Here is a 5,861-nt window from a genome sequence, read left to right as displayed (position 1 = left end):
TTGAGTGTAAAGAAGGGAAGTCCCCCGCCTCTAGGAAGGTGAGCTGCCCAGTGTATTCTTGATCACATGTACTGAAGAGGTCATAGTGGTGTTAGGACTCATCTATACAATCCAAACACATTGTTTGGTTTTGGACTATGCCACTTTCTGATTTTTTTCCCTCAGCTGATGGCCCTGCCTGCCCACCCCAGACCACCTAGGAGGGAAGAGAAGTTGTCTGTGGCTGTCCTCGGTGCTTAAAGGTGCTGTAGTGGATGCTATGCTGTGCCATCCATCCGGACACCCCTCTTCAGGACTGACACACTCACCCCTGTGCCCCCTCCTGTCCATGCTGCTGGGAATTTTGGTGGCTAACAGTTCTCAGCTGAGACCCATCTAGGGATTGCCCTCCATTGAAAAATCATCCAGGGGCGCCTGGGTGGCGCAGTCGGTTAGGCGTCCGACTTCAGCCAGGTCACGATCTCGCGGTCCGTGAGTTCGAGCCCCGCGTCGGGCTCTGGGCTGATGGCTCAGAGCCTGGAGCCTGTTTCCAATTCTGTGTCTCCCTCTCTCTCTGCCCCTCGTCCATTCATGCTCTGTCTCTCTCTGTCCCAAAAATAAATAAATGTTGAAAAAAAAATTAAAAAAAAAAATCATCCAAGTTCACACCCCCTCCTGAGACAGCCTGTAGCGGTTGGTCAGTGTGGGAGGACAGAGGTCTGATTCTCTTGCCGCTGCGGGGAAAATTCTGAAGGGTCACAAGAGCTCCAGAGTTCCTGTGTCCAATTCTGTGGCCTTCTCGCTCTCACAGGTGGTACTGATACCAACACAAGCTTCATAAGCCTTTACTCAGATTTCTTTAAAAAACAAAACAAAACAAAACAACATTTTATTTATTGTTTTTAAGTAATCTCTACACCCAGCATGGGGCTGGAACTCACAACCCTGAGATGGAGAGTCCCACCCTCCACCGACTGAGCCAGCCAGTGGCACCCTTTACTCAGATTTCGGTCTCAAAGTGTGTTTGCCCGGAAACTCAACCTGCCAAGAGTCGGTGCCAAGACTACCAAGGAGAGCTGAATCTAAACTGTGATTTTGTTTTATTTTTTATATTTTACTGATAGATTGGTGTGGTTGACATCTTTATTGCTTTGGAGGTGGGGGCAGGTGCTCAGGAGCTCTTGGTGGGGGCGGCTCCCTCTTCACCGGCACAGGCTTCTGGCAGCCATGTGCACATCTGGGCAGTACTTGCTCTTGCGGGTCGTGTGCCTGGTGCTACTGAGGGTGGCCCGGGCATTCTTGTTGACAGCAGTCCTCACGCAGGAGGTCGCGGGGTTTCACTGGCCGGATCTCTGCTTCCTGACCACCGCTGCACCATGCCTTTGGTCAGCAGCTCGGTGCCCACCCGTGCCCACCCATGCCCACAGTCTTGCGGTGAAACAAGCCTGTTGTAGCAGAAGGAATTGTGCGCCTTCGGTTATCTGGCTGGGTGCTGGGTGTCTTCTTCTTCCTCTTGATCAGGAAGCTGGAGCAGCGCCACACGACCGGACGCGGCAGTGGGCACACCTGACGCAGCCTCGCACTATGGGAAAACAAATGGGGATTTCAAAGGATTTCAAAGCCGAATCACCTGTTGGCCAGCTGGCAGTGAGGCCCCCCATCCCCGGTGGTAGGTAGAGCATGCGTGGCCCCCGCACACTGGATCAGTGCAATTGTTGAAACCCTCACTGGCCGTGAAGTAGGATGGGATCCTGGGGAAAGGCAACGCATCGGTGGGGGAAATACACCGTGTCTGAGAAGTTATAAAGACCGTGGGATTGGGCGGCTGCTCTGCTGGAGCTGATCTGCTGATCTGCTGATCTGCTGATACCTCGGGGAAAAGGTGATGAAGGGCTGAGGGTAATTAATCACCAGCTAAAGGCCGACTGTAAAGCCTGAGGCCCTCCTTGGCAACTTATAAAGAGACTTTTACCTCCTGCATCTTCAGGACCCTGAGAATAAGCTCCAGGATTTAATTATGAGAGTAGGAGAGCTCCCGAGAAGTTTGAATTCTTAACTCTGGCAGGTCTGTTTGGAAGGAGACACGGACTGGGACATCTGGGTCGATGCTTTTGAACCTCCTGAATCCCTCTGGCCTGCGAAAGTACCTACTTCTTCCTGTCAGAGGCCATCCCTCCTCCCTTACCCAGCTGGGTGCCCCCTCATGGAAGACTGCCCTGCAGACACCAGTGGGCCTGGCCAGCATGTACTGGCTGCAGATGGTTGAAGATGTGTTGGGCTGGGTATGAAGTGTTGGATCAAGGAGGGTGGGATATAAAGTTTGATAAGGAAGATGGATATGGAAGTAACTTCCCGTGATACAGGACTTAATGCTCTAACAAGGCCCCCAAGAGATGTTGCTAATACTCGGATAAGGTGCCTCTTAGAAAGTCAGAGGAAGCCATGGCCCACATTAAGTGAAGCAGAAATGCCAGAACAGGGTGCCTGGGTGGCTCAGTCAGTTAAGTGTCTGACTTTGGCTCAGGTCATGATCTCAGTTTGTGAGGTCGAGCCCCGTGTCGGGCTCTGTGCTGACAGCTCAGAGCCTGGAGCCTGCTTCAGATTCTGTGTCTCCCCCTGGCTCTGCCCCTCCCCTGTTCGTGCTCTCTCTCTCTCTCTCTCTCAAAAATAAATAATAAAAAATTTTACAAAAATGCCAGAACAGTCATGGTAGATGGTGGAAGAAAACATCAAAGGGCTAAAAACGTGGGCATCTTAGAGTAAATATGCTAAGTAAAGCCAGAAAAGTCACCAAATGATTATGTTCCATGAGAGGGCCCAAGGGTAGTCCATCTACTGAAGCGATGAAGAATGTCCTGGTGAGACAGGCACCAGTTTCATTGAGAAGCTCAGGGATGGCCTCGCCCTAAAGGCTAGTGCTGAACTGTCACAGAACTGGGCTCACTGGTAGCAGTGGGGATGGCAGGGCACTGGAACAGGCAGGTGGTGGGTGCCTAACTGTTGGAATCAAAGTAACTGAATTACTGCACTGGGCAGGAAGGTTGGACAGGCATCCAGGGTCTGAATCTGATTGGCAGATTGCTGGAGATGATTCACAGAACATGGCTTTCCTAGGAACGAGATAGATGGCACTCAACAAGGCTATTTTTTTTTTTAATGTTTATTTTTGAGAGAGAGAGATAGAGCAAGTGGCGGAGGGGCAGAGAGAGAGGGAGACACAGAATCTGAAGCAGGCTCCAGGCTCCGAGCTGTCAGCACAGAGACACGGGGCTCGAACTCACGAACTGTGAGGTCATCACCTGAGCCAAAGTTGGACACTTAACCGACTGAGCCACCCAGGCACCTCTCAACAAGGCTATTATTGCCCAATCTGTACCATAAAAAGAAATCAAGGATGGACGATCAGGAGGCTGAGGACAGCCACCTGATAAAAAGTTACAATTCATTAAAAGAGAAAACCTTATAGTTCCTTCCTGTTTCTACACCTGAGCCAGCTTTAAAAAATCATCCTTTATTGGGGTGCCTGGGTGGCTCAGTCAGTTAAACGTCCGACTTCGGCTCAGATCATGATCTCATGGTTTGTGGGTTCAAGCTCTTCGTCGGGCTCTGCGCTGACAGCTCAGAGTCTGGAGCCTGCTTCAGATTCTGTCTTTCTCTCTCTCTCTCCCTCTCTGCCCACTTGTTCTCTCTCTTTCTCTCTCTCTCTCAAAATAAATAAACAAAAGTTTTTTTTATTGAAGTATAATTTATTTACATTAAAACTCACCAATTTAAAACGTACATTTTAGTAAGTTTTTCAAATTAACCATCACCACAAGATAGGTAACGTTTCCATCATCCCACAACATTCCCTTATGCCCAGTGAGGTACTAGAAGAGCCAACTTATAGCATCTAATGAGATCTGATTGTTAGCTAGCACCTCTTGCATACGCAGTGTTCAATGACATCACACTGGATACATGAAATTGTCAGTGGAAGGGGTATTTACACCACAGAAATTGGCAAATGCTACAAACCAGGGCGTCCTTCCCACTGAAAGCAGGTTGTTAAACATTTACTAGCCCACCACTGCTCATGCCCCTTTGCAGTCCAATCCCCATCCAAAGTCTGGCTCCTAGCCACCGCTGATACTTTGTCACAAGAGTTTTGCGTGAATGGAATCATATAGCATGTAGTCCTTTGTGTTTGTCTTCTTTCACATAGTGTATCTTTATATATTTATTTTTAATTAATTTATTTAGTTTGAGAGAGACATAGTGCGAGTGGGGCTCGAACTCACAAAATTGGGAGATCGTGACCTGAGGTGAAACCACGAGTCGGACACTTGACTGACCCAGCCACCCAGGTGCCCCTCACATAGTGTATTTTTAGATTTATCAGTGCGGTGTGTATCATTAGTTCCTTTACCTTGATGAGCAGTATTCCATTGTTTATGTAATGCTGATGGCCATGTTTCCATTTGGGGTCCTAAAGTTCCTATGAACATTAATATATCATTAGTAATTTTTCATTTCTCTTTAGTAAATGCCTGGGAACAGGGCTCCTAAATTAAATGGTAAGGGCATGTGTAACTTTGTAAGGAATTGCCAAAGCCTTTTCCAAAGGCTATCGCATCCTGCATTCCTACCAGGAACATCTGACCAGTTTCTCTGAATCCTCACCAGCATTTGGTGTTATCAGTTTTTAATTTTAGCCATTAAAATTTTTTTTTAAATGTTTTATTCATTTTTGAGAGACAGAGAGAGGCAGAGCGTGAGCAGGGGAGGGGCAGAGAGAGAAGAAGACATAGAATCTGAAGCAGGCTCCAGGCTCTGAGCTGTCAGCACAGAGCCCGAGGCAGGGCTCAAACCCAGAATCGTGAGATTATGACCTGAGCCAAACCTGGATGCTTAACTGACTGAGGCACCCCTAATTTTAGCCATTTTGATAGGTATATAGTAAGATCTCATTTGTGGTTTTAATTTGCATTTCTCTCATGGCTAATTATGTTAAATATCTTTTCATGTGCTTATTTTCCCTCTATATACCCTTTTTGATAAAACATGTTCAGGTCTTTTGCCCATTTTCTGGTCAGATTGTAATTTTTTTCACTTTGAGTTTGAGAGTTCTTTTTACATTCAAGATACTGCTCCTTTGTTAGATCCATGATTTGCAAATATTGTGTGTCCCAGTAGCTTGTCTTTTCATCCTCTTCACATGGGCTTTCCAAGACCATATTTAAATTTTAATGAGGTCCACATTCTTGATTTTCCCTCTTATGGATCATTTGGCATCAAATGTAAGAACTCTTTGGGGTGCCGGGCTGCTCAGTCGGTAGACCATGCAACTCTTGATCTCAGCATTGTAAGTTTGAGCCCTGCATTGGGTGTAGAGATTACTTAGAAATAAAAATCTTAAAAAAAAAAAAAAAAAAAAAAGAACTATTTGTCTATTCATAGATCTTGAAGATTATCTATTTTTTTTTAAAAAAAGTTTTATAGTTTTAGTTTATATTTAGGTCTGTGGCCATTCTGAGTTAAATTTTATATAGGGTGTTAGATGTAGGTTAAGTTTTATTTTGTGCCTATTGCTCTAGCTTTGTTGAAAAGGTTGTCTTTCCTCCATTTTATTGTTTTGGTATCTTTGTAAAAAAAAAAAAAAGTTGGGCACATTTGTGAGTCTGTTTCTGGGATCTGTATTCTGTTCCATTGATCTATGTGTTTATCTCTCCACCTACAGGGATACCCAGCATTGATTATTATAGCTATATAATAAATCTAAAATTTGGGTAGACTGATTTCTCACACTTTATTCTTCTTTTTCAAAATTCTTTAAGTTATGCTAGTTCCTTTGCCTTCCACATAAACTTTAGGACAATCTTGTATATGTTTACAAAAAAAAA

At 45.7% G+C, this 5,861-nt stretch overlaps 1 long non-coding RNA gene across 1 annotated transcript in view; it reads left to right on the top strand.

Moving 5' to 3' along the window:
- The first annotated feature begins 635 nt into the window (after positions 1 to 635).
- LOC121020979 (uncharacterized) overlaps positions 636 to 5,861 on the top strand; it is a 15,746-nt gene continuing 10,520 nt past the window's right edge. The window contains exon 1 of the long non-coding RNA XR_005786384.1: positions 636 to 1,364. This is a non-coding gene — a long non-coding RNA (uncharacterized LOC121020979). The remainder of the gene's footprint in view (positions 1,365 to 5,861) is intronic.

The sequence above is a fragment of the Herpailurus yagouaroundi genome, unplaced genomic scaffold, assembly GCF_014898765.1.
Source record: "Herpailurus yagouaroundi ecotype Mexico unplaced genomic scaffold, PumYag 254, whole genome shotgun sequence".
Lineage (NCBI taxonomy): Eukaryota > Metazoa > Chordata > Mammalia > Carnivora > Felidae > Herpailurus > Herpailurus yagouaroundi.
The sequence above is the reverse complement of the archived record's forward strand: the minus strand, read 5'-3'. Positions and strand labels throughout refer to the sequence as shown.